This window comes from Agelaius tricolor, unplaced genomic scaffold, assembly GCF_023055355.1.
Source record: "Agelaius tricolor isolate 1412-34295 unplaced genomic scaffold, bAgeTri1.0.p SCAF_16, whole genome shotgun sequence".
NCBI lineage: Eukaryota > Metazoa > Chordata > Aves > Passeriformes > Icteridae > Agelaius > Agelaius tricolor.
In genome coordinates, this window is record NW_027269276.1 from 20,591,864 (window position 1) to 20,605,537 (window position 13,674).

The 13,674-nt window shown below is 48.7% G+C and overlaps 1 long non-coding RNA gene and 1 pseudogene across 4 annotated transcripts; both read left to right on the plus strand.

Annotated features, from left to right (window-relative positions):
• Window positions 1-2,586: 2,586 nt before the first annotated feature.
• Window positions 2,587-11,075, plus strand: LOC139597070 (uncharacterized). Of its 4 annotated transcripts, none has more exons than XR_011681500.1 (5): window positions 2,587-3,126; window positions 3,652-3,716; window positions 4,331-4,394; window positions 5,068-5,143; window positions 5,930-6,822. It is a non-coding gene; the product is annotated as an uncharacterized lncRNA (long non-coding RNA). The 4 variants fall into 4 exon arrangements; XR_011681501.1 differs by lacking the exon at window positions 3,652-3,716 and adding an exon at window positions 9,774-11,075 and having other exon boundaries at window positions 2,595-3,126; window positions 5,930-6,051; XR_011681502.1 differs by lacking the exon at window positions 3,652-3,716 and adding an exon at window positions 9,786-11,075 and having other exon boundaries at window positions 2,595-3,126; window positions 5,930-6,051.
• LOC139597069 (cyclin-A1 pseudogene) lies at window positions 7,672-11,075 on the plus strand (annotated as a pseudogene).
• Window positions 11,076-13,674: the final 2,599 nt, after the last annotated feature.

The following is a 13,674-nucleotide window of genomic DNA, read 5'->3' on the forward strand; positions in this document are numbered from 1 at the left end:
CCACTGGACTGCTGCTGAACAAGGCACCAATACCAGAGCTTCCCCACAGTTATCCTTCAGCTGCTGGTGGCATAACCAAGGAGCATCACAGAAAGGTTGAAGTGCTGCTCCCACTGGCTTTGTGCCAGACCAGCAATCTCAGTTGAAATTCTAGTGCAAGAAATCACAGCTTTTCAAAGCATTCTCCTCTTCTACCCTTTTTGCACAGTTTTGCTTTCCAGAGGTGTGTCAAGCATGGTTCCCCTGTGCTGGGAAATGAGAGTATCCAGCTGCAAAGATTCATTAGCACAACACCTTCTACCATTACAAATGCACTATTGAGAAGGACAGGGCTCGGTGAACTCTGGAGAGCACTGCCATGCAGCAGGCACAGGGACTGTAAAGGCCCCGTGGAGAGCAGAGGTATAAAGATAGAAATAAATGCCAACTCATAGTGAATAGCAGGAAGCCCATGTCTTCTGCCTTTCGGACTCATGCTTACCTCTCTGTAAGCTCATAGGTGACGGCTCCTTAATCCCTGCTATTGGACAATTTCGGATCCCCCTATCTCGTATATAAGGGGCTGTTTTAGCCCGGTTCGGCAGAGGAGCTGTCGCTGGAACCCTTTGCAGACCACACAATAAGACATCACTGAAGAATGCCATAATAGCCTTTTCCTCTCTCATTTTGTGTCTGCTGGCCTACCTGAGGAACTTTAGCAAGCCAAATACCGGAATCAAAAGGAGCTGAAAATCAGTAAAGACCTGATATCCCTTGTGATTGCTAATGTTGCCAGTAACTGAGAGGTATTTGGGTTCAATGGTTAGGGTTAGGATATAAATATGAAAAAAAAAAAAATTTTACAAATTTAAATACAGTCAAAATTAAAGGGGTTCTTTTTGGCTTTTATACGGGTAGAGGCAGTGGAATTATTTTAAATAATGTAAGCATTACAGAAGCAAAAATCCTAACAAATATATACTTACTATGTAAAAATATGTATAAAAATATAGAAATAAATTCAAGTACTAGGGATAGATGTAATATAGAATATAAATTTATTTATAAATAGAAATGTATAAATATACATCAATATACATTATAAATAGAAAGGTGAATATTAATATGAAAAAATATTTTAAAAATATTTAAATATTTTTAAAATAAATTGTTGGGTTTGGGGTTGGTTTTTTTTTTTTTATCCTATTAGTTAGAGGCAGGCGGGTTTTTTTCTTCTTCCTGGTTGTTTTGGGGCATTTATTTCAGAGCAGTTTTGGGGGGAGATCGCCCATGTTCTTTTTTGCCGCCTTCCCTGCCCGCAGCCCCAAGGCGCGCGGCGCCCCCGGCTGGGGTGGGAGGCAGTGCTGCCGCCTTGTGGGCAGAGCGCGGTACTGCAGCCCGCCGCCGACAGGCAGCCGAGAGGCCGCCCTCTCGGGAGCGGCGCGTGGCGGACTTTGTTTGACCTTCTCAAAAGGGCGGCCAAAAGGGCGGGAAAAATGGAGGACCCCCGGCGGTCTATCCGGAATGCCTGCACGGAAACCGACGCCGGCGAGGCCCCGACGAGATTTTCTGTGGCGTTTCAATTGCGGTGATGGCATTCCGGTTCGCCTGCAGGGTTCGGCGTCGCGGGAAATCGTTTCTAGAGCTCGAGGTGGGTGTCGGCATTTTGATCAGGCAGCTGGCAAAACGGCTACGCCTTGGGGTCTTTCCAAGGAACGCTGGGGGCGTGGCCGGGGCAGGGCGCCGTGTCGACGAGGTGACGTCATTAGGCGGCACTCTGCCTGCAGTTCGCCGGTGCAGACGGCAGGGGGCGCTGTATAAATAAAGTATAAACTATATAGAAGAAGAAATAAAAGCTCTATGTCACCTGCAGCTGTAGAAAATTTCAGGCTCCCATAGAGGAAATAGTTTTCCTAAAATCATTACCGTTTTGGGGTTTTTTGCACTCCCAGGTAGCCTGAACGTTTCTACTGCTGCTGTTTTATTCTAAAGCTAGAATGGAAAGCCAAGATTAGAAATACAGGGAAAGGAAGAAAGAGAGAAAGATAGAGAGAGAAAGAAAGCGAGAGAGAGAGAAAGAGAGAGAGAAAGAGAGAGAAAGAGAGAGAGAGAAAGAAAGAAAGAGAGAGAGAGAAAGAAAGAGAGAGAGAAAGAAAGAGAGAGAAAGAGAGAGAGAAAGAAAATAAGGAAGAGAAAGGAAGAAAGAAAAGTGAAAAAGGAAAAGGGTGAGAGTGAAAAAGGAAGAGTTAGAGTGGAAAAGGGGGTGAAAAACAGAGTGAAAAAAGGAAAAAAAGAGTTGGAGTGGAAAAGAAAGGACATTCGGGAGGGGCGGTGCTGCCTAAGGTCCTCCCCCGCCCAGGAGCGAAGGAGCCGTTTGATCCCCTGGCGGGACCGCAGCTCCCGGTGGCGGAAAACGGAGCGGTAGCTGTCAGTCCGAGACTACAACTCCCGTCAGGCCCTGCGGCCGTAAAGCGCGGCGTCTGACGCAACGGCCGACGCGCCATATGAGTGGCTGGCGGGCCAAGGCAGCCGCGCGCCGGCGGAGGGGGCTGTGCGCGGGGAGCTCCCGGCGCCTGTCCCACGCGGGACGGAGCCGCGGCAGCGACGCTGGAGGGGCGAAGCCTCCGTCCGGCCGCCCGCACGGAGCCGAGCGGCGCGGAAGGGGCGTCCGCCCGGTTCCTCGACCTCGCTCAGCGGTACCGGTGGCGGGGCTCAGCTCGGGCGGGGCGCGCTGCCGCCCGCCGATGGCGGAGCGCCAGGCGGTGCTTTGCTGCCGCGGGCCGGGAGCTGCAGGAGCCGCCCCGGGCGAGCGGCGCCGGGCGCTGCCGCGGTCACTGTGCGGCGGCTGCCCTCGGGCTGGCGGAGGCGCGGGAGCCGCCGAGCTGCAGCCGTCTCCCTCGGGCCGCTGCCGCTGCTGCGGGCGGGGGCGGACGAGCGGCTGCGGAGGCGGCTCCGCGGCGTGCTCAGCCTTGCGAGCAGAGAGCGCTCGATATCGCTGGAATGACACGGCTGCTGAGTGCCTCAGTGCTCGTGGCTCTTTCTTCCACGCAAACAGATGGAGCGGCATCGCTGAGCAGTAAAACACAGCGATGGCCCGGAGAATGGCGAGCGCAAGGAGCGCCGGGCTGGATCCTTCTGGTGGCACAGGTGCGATCTGCAAACTCACCCCCTTGTGCCCCTACCCTCCCGACCCCCAGGGGAAATGCTCTCCCGCCTCGAGCTTCTGAAAGACAAAACGTGTGATTTGACACTAGGATCCAGAAAAAGTTTCCGTTTAGATTAGCAAATGCCTCAATTATTCTTGGTTGCATCCTAGGATCGGTTTTAGGCAGTGACTTTATACTGCTTGTCGGATTTTCTTGTGCAATGGTAAGAAAACAGGCAGGTCTGATACTGGTTTCGCTTTTTTTCTACTTCATGTTCCACGAGCTGCTTTTATCCAAGCAATTGTTTTAAAGTACTACTGTAGGCGTTTATGGTTCACTTTTTTTTTTCTTTGCAGCACCCGTGACTTTTTTTTTTTCTCTAAATCGGCAGTAAATATAGCTGAGTAAAATTACCTTGGTTTTCTTCCTTCTTTTTTTACTGAAATGTTTTTATTGATAATCCTATTTGAATATGCAGGGCAAGTGGGTATGTCCTGTAATATATCCTAGCTTTTCTTGTTTACAGGGCACTCACAAAATCTGTCTCCCTTAGAGTCCCACAAAACCATTCTCAGTGCAATCTCTGTTAAGGTATGGATTGTCAAATAAGCCATCAGTTTAGATATTTGCCTGTGTACCTTTTCCTGTAATTCAGAGCTTGTGTTCTGTGTTTTTTATGATAAATCTATAAAACACGTAAAAATGGTTTTGCAAGTCTTAATCGTTGAAGGCAGCAAGAAGTGGTTTTAAAGCCTGTTCTTGAGCAGACAAAGGGAAAAAGTGTGAATTTGATGCTGAACTTGTCATTTCTCATTTGACTTGCCTTGAATTATTTAGGAAGAGAGAGAACTAGAAAAAGACAAATAGAATTGGTTATTGAGCCCTCCTAAAATGCTCCCGGTGATTCTGTGTGGAGCCAAAGGTGAAGGGTGATGGAACAGAGCCCTGTGCTTTAGAAGGAAATCAATTTAAACCTGATCTCCACCCAGAGTCTCCCTAACTTCTGTTTTTAAAATGCAAACTAAGTTTAGGAAGTGTTGGAAGTTAGTATTTTGGGAAAGAAATGGCAGTTGCACAAACCATTCCATTTCCCAGAGGCTCTGGGAATGATTCATTTTGTAAGCACTGCAACTGCAATCGGTTGGTGGTCGGGGTTGAAATGTGCACTTGCCCTCCTATAAAGCACTCGTTCATTTGCATTTCAGTGCTATGAGTCTTGATAAATTGGAGAAGAGCCCAAGAGAAATTTTTCATCCTGAGATACAAAAGGTAGGAAGTGACTTTTTTTTGTTTGGTTCTTTTTCTTTATTATTTTTGGGAAATAGAAGTAATTAAGTATAGATACTACTGGTTTGTCTCTTCCAGTAGCAGATAATAATAATAATGAGGATAATAATAATAATAATGTAATACTACTTAAACTGTCTTTATCCATTGAACTGGCCATTTCAAATCCAAACTTCTAAACGGAAATAAAACCATCATCCTTGCAGAATCTTTAATAGGAGGGGGCTAAAGATACTGGTTTTGTTGACAGGATTTATTGGTTCTGGAAGAGCAAGAGGTAAATATAAGCCTAACTACTTCTAGCTCACAGACCCGTCCAGTGAATACAGCTTTGTATTTTGATGGACTTATGATTACTTGGAAATCAATTGCTCGTTACAGTAAAAATAAGTAATGTTTTTTTGAACATGACAGCAAAAATAACTTTAAGCACCAACTTAACAATAATACAGCAACGATTTAAGTTAATGATTTGATGCTATACTATCAAAGTTTAAAGGTAAATTGTTATGTATTGGGAAATGGTATAAAATGTACATTCTAATGCGTAGAATGTATACAAAGATACATACATACGTGAAAGTCCTTGGAGGAAACAAATTCTTACGTCTTCTGTTTGACTGTTTATCATACAATATCTGGTTTTATTTCCCAGGGAGCGGTGAATTTTAAATTTGGAGTCCTCTATGCTAAGGATGGTCAGCTTACAGATGATGAAATGTTCAGTCATGGTGAGTTTTTCACCTTCTCCTTAATTGTTTTGCTCATCCAAAAAGAAAAAAAAAAAGCAATATTTAAAAAAAAAAAAAAGTAGGTTTATAATTTGTTACCCTGTTACGTCCGTTTCCTCAGTATTTGCTGGAGCTTTGCTTACCCAAGCTTTGGGTAAAACAAGCTTTGGGTTCCTTCTGTCCCACTGGGAGTTGCCCAATTTGGTTGCATCTGGTGAAATTCACCCTGAGACCTTACAGAACTAGCTCAAACTATGTGAGAGCCATTCACAGCTCTCTCAAGACACCCGGAGAATGGGTGACATTTCTGAGCATCTGGCAAGTGTACTTATATCAAAACTCAGCCTGTGAAATTTCTGGGGAAAACCCTTCTGTATCCTGAAGGGTTCCTCAAACTCTGTTGAGGATCCAGTTATCAGTTGCTCACCTGGATGGTTCCAGCTCCTCAAGTTAACACTTGTACTCTTGCCCTGTAGTTTATATCTATTGTAGTTTTGTTATTTTGCAAGATTTTATGTCTTTGGAAAATAATGTGCATTTCACTCTTTGGAACCTCTCAGATCATTCTTTGGTGCAGCACCACCTAATGGGACACTTGGCTGCTGTGCTGAAGGGCTTGGTTACTAGAATTGTAAAACCTGGAGAGTTTGTAAGTCTTCTGTCCCCAGGGAGGTATCATGCTTTGTTCACTGTTGCTCTGTTTGTTAGGTGCTGCTTCTCATCGGAAGTATTAACTTCAAACTGCCGTGTTCTTTTTTTAACTTTTCTTCCTGGTTCTCTCCATAGGGCAGGGAAAGACTCTCGTATCCTGGTTGTCAGACTCAGTGCTGTCCGAGAAGATACAGAGACTGTAAAAATCATAAGAAGCAAATATGACTGCAGAGGAAACAAACTGGAGAGAACAAAAGGTGATATTGTTATCCTTACTCTGTATTAGAAACATCTGCTATGCTTTGATGCCAGTGGCTGCCAGGGGCTCATTAGGTCTTTTTAGGCAGGTGTAGGTGTTCACTTGTAGGTTTTCTGTCTGGACGAGTCAATTCAAACTTTGCTAAGCTTATATTTGAAAATTACTCTCTAGTTCAGTCCAGCATGACATTTTTGAATGTTGTAAAAAAACCATGTTACTTGGAAATCACTAATGATGAGAAGCTTTAGGAAAAAATAAGATTTTGGGGTCGGGAGATCCGGGAAGAATTTTGTGGAGATGTTACACTGGTGTAAAGCCCACTTTAAGCTGGAATGGCACACTTGCAGATCCCCTAACAAACAGTAGTGCTTAGATTAGCCTGGGTGTTGCCCATTGTTTCTGTAGAAATAAATGTTTCCTGGTCTTCAGAAGTAAGCTGCTTTGAAAACCTGGAAGTTGCAGTACAGTGACAATCCACATGCTTTGGATTAAAAGGAGATTTCAGAAGGGTGATAGGCTTTTGTCTTTTCCTACAAGTCCATGTAATCCTATGGAGGAGTTTTTAATTGCGTGTTGCCGAGTCATCCATCAGAGCCCTGTTGTACCGATCATCATACAAATACAAAAGAAAAAAATCAGACCCTGTTGCATGTGGGAAAATATCGCGAGGTCACGCAGAACACCTCCCCTTTTACTGTTACTGACCGTTACCCCCTGTTATAAAAGACCCTGCATAACCGTTAATAAAGGCCAGTTACTGTCCACCACATTGGTGTATGCATGTGCTTGGCCCATGTGGCAGAGGCGCCACCACTGAACTGTCCTCGACCCAGGACGCCACGCCCCAAGCGGCAGCAACAAGTGGTGCTGAAACCCGGGAACAATCCGGGAAGCGGGAATCGCCTGGGCGAGTGGACGGCAGCCGGAGCAGCAGGACTGTCTCCGGCAGGGAGGATGCTCCCAGAGGACTGGCAAGAGGGAAGGGTCTCCCACTGGCATTCGGCGAAGGAGGAGGGCTCGCGCCTAGGACCGACGAAGGAGGAGGGCTCGCGCCTAGGACCGACGAAGGAGGAGGGCTCGCGCCTAGGACCGACGAAGGAGGAAGGCTCGCGCCTAGGACCGACGAAGGAGGAAGGCTCGCGCCTAGGACCGACGAAGGAGGAAGGCTCGCGCCTAGGACCGACGAAGGAGGAAGGCTCGCGCCTAGGACCGACGAAGGAGGAAGGCTCGCGCCTAGGACCGACGAAGGAGGAAGGCTCGCGCCTAGGACCGACGAAGGAGGAAGGCTCGCGCCTAGGACCGACGAAGGAGGAAGGCTCGCGCCTAGGACCGACGAAGGAGGAAGGCTCGCGCCTAGGACCGACGAAGGAGGAAGGCTCGCGCCTAGGACCGACGAAGGAGGAAGGCTCGCGCCTAGGACCGACGAAGGAGGAAGGCTCGCGCCTAGGACCGACGAAGGAGGAAGGCTCACGCCGGAGTGGCGAAGGAGGAAGTCTTGCACCAGAAAATTGGCGAAGGAGGAGGGCTTGTGTTGCAGCCGGCGGAAGAGGAGGTCTCATGTCGTGATTCAGCAAAGGAGGAAGTCTCGCCCCAGGACCTGGTGAAGGAGGAAGTCCAGTGTCAGTAGCCAGCGGTGGAGAGGATGGAGCCCCTTGCTAAGGTAATTTTTAAAATTCAGAGATTGGGGCATAGATTGTGAGCCAGGAGATTTTGTCCTCACAGTGTCGAGGCTCCTGCGCGCTGGGGTAATCAGGCATCTGGAGGATATCTTCTGCCCGGAAGTATGGGATAATTGTACTGGGGCCCTAGCGGAGGAGGCTATGTCCTCAGGCTTGGGGTGGAGTCTAAAATCATGGGTCATGCGGGCTCTGAAAAAGGCTCAGCCGGTCTAGCAGGAGTGGGGGAAGTGGAAGGCCACCCAGGACTGCTTGTGGAAGGGTCCCTGGCAGGGTGCGGATGATCGTGGGTCCGCTGAGTGTGGGGATTCGCAGCTGCGGGAGCACTCTTCGCAGCTCCCGAGCCCAGGCACCCCATCTACCGGGAAAAAGCTGTCATTTTGGGACGGGCTGCTAAAGGAAGCATGGAACGCGGCCGTTAACTCAGAGGCGCAGAGCGCGGTCGTTGGTTCAGAGGCACAGGGCGCGGCCGTTAGCTCAGAGGTGCAGAGCCCTGCCATTAACTCGGAGGTGCGAGGCACCTCCGAAGGGAGGTTGAAGGGAGCCTGGGCGGGGCCTCCGCCTTACGCGCCGCAGGGTGACAAGCCCCAGAGGGGCGGTGTCACCATGGGGGCCCACAGCCGGCGTGGCTGGTGAAGTGGTGTGCCGGGGGTTGAGCCGCCGGCCTCCCAACCAGCCGCGGCCAACAGCCGCTGCCTCCAGGGGCCGCGCCTACGCAGGGCCGGCGGGCAGCCTGGGTGGCGCGGGGTGGCTGGACCCTTCCGTGGGCTGGTGGCGAGCGAAGCGGGGCAGTGCGGTACCGACGTCGGGGCGATGCATCGCACCGGAGAGAAGAGCCGTGCGGGGCGGCGGGAGTCCTGCCCCGCCGCCCTCCACAGCAGCGGCGGCTGGGCCGTGCTGGGGGTGCTGACGGAGAACAGGCAGCAGTGGCCCGGTGGCCAGGGTGCTGCTGTTATCAATTGCTTTTCTGGCTTTGAAAACACTGTCACTTCATGTAGAAAAAATGAAGTGCCTAACTGCATCATCAGTGCTGCATCAAAGCAAGGTTTTGCTATCTACATAGATGATTCAGAAGATAAAGAAAACTACAGCTGCCAAGTGTCTGAAGAGCTGGAATTAAGCCACTGTGAACTGGATACCAGTGCACTGATATCCAGTATTCATCGGCAGCTGGATCTGAGTTCAGGCTCTCCTACGGTAGTGGAAGATGTTGTAACTCTGGCTGTGGGAGAGTATGCAGAAGACATTTAGTACCTCTCAGTACCTCTGAGAGGCAGAAGTAAGATTTAGGCCCAAGCCCTACTACATGAAGAAGCAGCCAGATATCACAACAGGAATGCATGCTATCCTGGTAGACTGGCTGGAGGAAGTAGGGGAAGAGTATAAACTTTGGACAGAGACTTTGTATTTGGCAGTGAACTTCCTGGAGAGGTTTCTTTCCTGCATGTCTGCTCTCAGAGGGAAGTTACAGCTTGTGGCAACAGCAGCAATTCTTCTGGCTGCAAAGTATGAAGAGATCTACCCACCAGATGTGGATGAATTTGTCTATATAACAGAGGATACCTACACAAAGAAGCAGCTGCTAAGAACGGAACACTTGCTTCTGAAAGTGCTGGGTTTTGACCTAACAGCCCCAACTGTCAACCAGTTCCTCCTTCAGTATATTCAGAGACATGGAATCTGTATGAGGACAGAGAACTTTGCAAGGTATCTTGCAGAGCTGAGTCTCCTTCAAGTTGATCCTCTTCTGGAGTACCTTCCTTCACAAATTGCTGCAGCAGCCTACTGTTTAGCAAACTATACAGTGAACAGATCTTTCTGGCCAGAAGAACACCTTAACATTGTGACACTGGGCCACCCAAGCACTTGAGGAAGGCTCACAGGTCATAATTAAAAATGAACTAGGGGAATGAGAACAGGGTTGGAGGCTGGTACTCACAGGGTGAGGGTACGAAGCCATCAAGAAAAATAGTAAAATCAAATGGTGCCCGCTTAAGTCGATAAAACCATACCTTCAGGGCAAAAACTAATGAACTTTGTAAAGTTTGTTTTGCAGGACTGAATCCTCAGACACCCCCGCGGCCCGTATACCCGGCTTCCTAAAGGCTGCGACGAATCATCAAGCAGCCTGATGGCAGACCATACCAGGGTCGTGAATGAACTCAGTGACCGAACTAAAGGAGTGGCTGGCACAGAGAAGGACAGGGGGGAAAAACAGCTAAGCAAAAATGTTAAGAGGTATCCATCAAGTAGAGTTCGAGCTCTGGCCAGGTTCTGGCTCTACTTGGATGGAATGCCAAGTAACCCAGAGTTCTTCCCTGCGTCAAAGGATCAAAGGGCGATTTGGAGGGAACATAAGTCCGGACATGGACTCTCCAAATCCTCTCTAGTTTAAGATCAAACAGGTTGCAGACTCTGGGAAAATAATTCAGTCCTAGGAGGTCAACTAAAAAAAAAAAAAAAAAAAAAAAGCTGAGGAGGTCCTACAAAGATATTCAAAGACAGGGTTCAGTCAGCCCCCATGACTGATTGCCTTACATGTGAAAAAAGTTTGTGTTGTTTTTTTTTCTTAGAAAAAAACAGTTAGAGATAGTTAGCTTTTCGTTTGTTAAACATTTGCAGTTACAAGTTTATTGCAGTTGTGTTATGTTGTTCAAGTTAATTGCATTTTGCCAGTTACACATGTTTCCTACTTGTCAGTTTTGCTTTATGTTTTTAACTGGTCATAAAAGGGGGGGGAAATGTGGGGAGATATCACGAGGTCACGCAGAACCCCTCCCCTTTTACTGTTACTGACCGTTACCCCCTGTTATAAAAGACCCTGCATAACCAATAATAAATGCCAGTTACTGTCCACCACATTGGTATATGCATGTGCTTGGCCCATGTGGCAGAGGCGCCGCCACTGAACCGTCCTTGACCCGGGACACCACACCCCAAGTGGTGGCAACAGTCCCAGCCACTTAGAGCCTAGACCATTATTTCCTCAGGCTGCCATCTGTATGCCATTAATACTCACCATGGGAGCGAGCTGAGGATTGTTGCAGCTGTTAGAAACAAGCTACTTCTCATCACACAGAAATAGAATTGGGAAAACGCCTCGGCCAGCGCCTCTCTGCTCTCGTCTCCTGAATCTCCAGCAGCGGAGTTCCGGTCCATCCGGGTGTGTGTAACCCAGTTCCCGATTATCTCAACGCGCTGAGCAGCGCTCAACTGGTGTGGGGGGGTTCAGGGAAGGTAGAGTATGCACTATCATCTTCCTGAACCTACAGACAAATCCAACAGAGAAGGTATAGGGTGGAAATCAGTCGCATACATGCTAAATAAAACTGGCAGATTTTTTTAAGGATTGTTTCAGATTGTTCCTTGTTGTGCTTCTCTGCTTAGAAAGCGTCGGGCTCTAAGGACTTGCAGGGTCTTAGTTTCTGGCAGCTTTTGTTTTGGAAGGATCCAGCACAGTTTGTAGATTCCTCGCTTGGCACTGCCCTGCCTGCCAGGCCAAGTGGCCACAAATGAAGGCCATTTTCCATGGGAAAAATGTCCTATACCCAGGGTCTCAGTAATATGTTCAAGGTGGCCTTTGAGGCTCTAAGTACTTACAGGGTCCTAGTTGCTGCCAGCTTTACTTTTGGAAAAATCCAGCAAAGATTTGGTAATTCTACCTTGTCTCCCCTCTTTCTGCCAGGGTGAGTGGCTGCAAACGGAGGCCATTTCCCATGGGAAAAAGAAGTCCTTTCCCCAGGGTCTGCGTATCAGATGAAAGGTAGCCTTTGGGGCTCTAAGGACTTCCAGGGTCCTCGTTCCCAGCAGCTTTACTTTTGGAGAAAATCAGCCATGTTTGCAAATTTCCCACCGGGAACGATGCAGATGGCCAGGGCGAGTGGCCTCAAACTGATCCGATTTTCCATGGGGAAAATGAAGTCATGTCTCCAGGGTCTGCCTATCAATGAAAGGTGGCCTTTGGGGCTCTAAGGGCTTCCGGGGTCCTTGTTCTGCCAGGGTGAGTGGCTGCAAACGGAGGCCATTTCCCATGGGAAAAGAAGTCCTTTCCCCCGGGTCTGGGTGTCAGATGAAAGGTGGCCTTTGGGGCTCTAAGGACTTGCAGGGTCCTAGTTGCTAGCAGCTTTTGTTTTGGAAGGATCCAGAACAGTTTGCAGATTTCTCACTTAGCACTGCCCTGCCTGCCAGGCCAAGTGGCCACAAATGAAGGCCATTTTCCATGGGAAAAATATCCTTTACCCAGGGTCTCAGTAATATGTTCAAGGTGGCCTTTGAGGCTCTAAGTACTTCCAGGGTCCTAGTTGCTACCAGCTTTTTTTTTCGAAAAATCCAGGAAAGATTTGGTAATTCTGCCTTGTCTCCCCTCTTTCTGCCAGGGTGAGTGGCTGCAAACGGAGGCCATTTCCCATGGGAAAAAGAAGTCCTTTCCCCAGGGTCTGCATATAAGACGAAAGGTAGCCTTTGGGGCTCTAAGGACTTCCAGGGTCCTCGTTCCCAGCAGCTTTCCTTTTGGAGAAAATCGGCCAAGTTTACAAATTTCCTACCGGGAACGATGCAGAGGGCTAGTAGCCTCAAACTGACTCCATTTTCCATGGGGAAAATGAAGTCATGTCCCCAGGGTCTGGGTGTCAGATGAAAGGTGGCCTTTGGGGCTCTTAGGACTTGCAAGCTCCTAGTTGCCAACAGCGTTAGTTCAGCAGGAATCCAGCAAAGTGTAAAAATTTCTCACTGGGCACTGCCCTTTTGGCCAGGGCAAATGGCTACAAATAGAGGGGATTTTGCATGGGAAAAAGAAGTCCTTTCCCCAGGGTCTTGGTGTCAGATGAAAGGAGGCCTTTGGGGCTCTAAGGACTTGCAAGCTCCTTGTTGCCAACAGCGTTAGTTCTGCAGGAATCCAGTAATGTTAAGAAATTTCTCACTGGGGAATGCCCTTTTGGCCAGGGCAAATGGCTACAAAGAGAGGCCATTTTGCATGGGAAAAAGAAGTCCTTTCCCCAGGGTCTGGGTGTCAGATGAAATGTGGCCTTTGGGGCTCCAAGGACTTCCAGGGTCCTCGTTGCGAGCCGCTTTACTTTTGGAGAAAATCAGCCATGATTGCAAATTTCCCAAGGGGAACGATGCAGATGGCCGGGGCGAGTGACCTCAAACTGGCCCCAATTTCCCTGGGGAAAATGAACTCATGTCTCCAGGGTCTGCGTGTCAGATGAAAGGTGGCCTTTGGGGCTCTATGAACTTGCAAGCTCCTTGTTGCCAGCAGCTTTAGTTGTGGAGGAATCCAGCAATGTTTAAAAATTTCTCACTGGGCACTGCCCTGTTGGCCAGGGCAAATGGCTGCAAAGAGAGGTTACTATGCATGGGAAAAAGAAGTCCTTTCCCCAGGGTCTTGCTGTCAGATGAAAGGCGGCCTTTGGAGCTCTAAGGACTTCCAGGGTCCTCGTTCCCAGCAGCTTTACTTTTGGAGAAAATCAGCCACGTTTGCAAATTTCACACCAGGAACAATGCAGATTTTTCCATGGGAAAAATGTCTTTCCTCAGTGTCTCAGTACTATGTTCTAGGTGGCCTTTGAGGCTCTAAGTACTTACAGGATCCTACTCGCTGCCAGCTTTACTTTTGGAAAAATCCAGCAAAGATTTGGTAATTCTAGCTTGGCTCCCCTCTTTCTGCCAGGGTGAGTGGCTTCAAACGGAGGCCATTTCCCATGGGAAAAAGAAGTCCTTTCCCCAAGGTCTGGGTGTCAGATGAAAGGTGGACGTTAGGGCTCTAAGGACTTGCAAGCTCCAACTTGCTGGCAGCTTTACTTGTGGAGGAATCCAGCAATGTTTAAAAATTTCTGACTGGGAACTGCCCTGTTAGCAAGGGCAAATGGCGGCAAAGAGAGGTTACTATGCATGGGAAAAAGAAGTCCTTTCCCCAGTGTCTGGGTGTAAGATGAAAGGTGGCCATG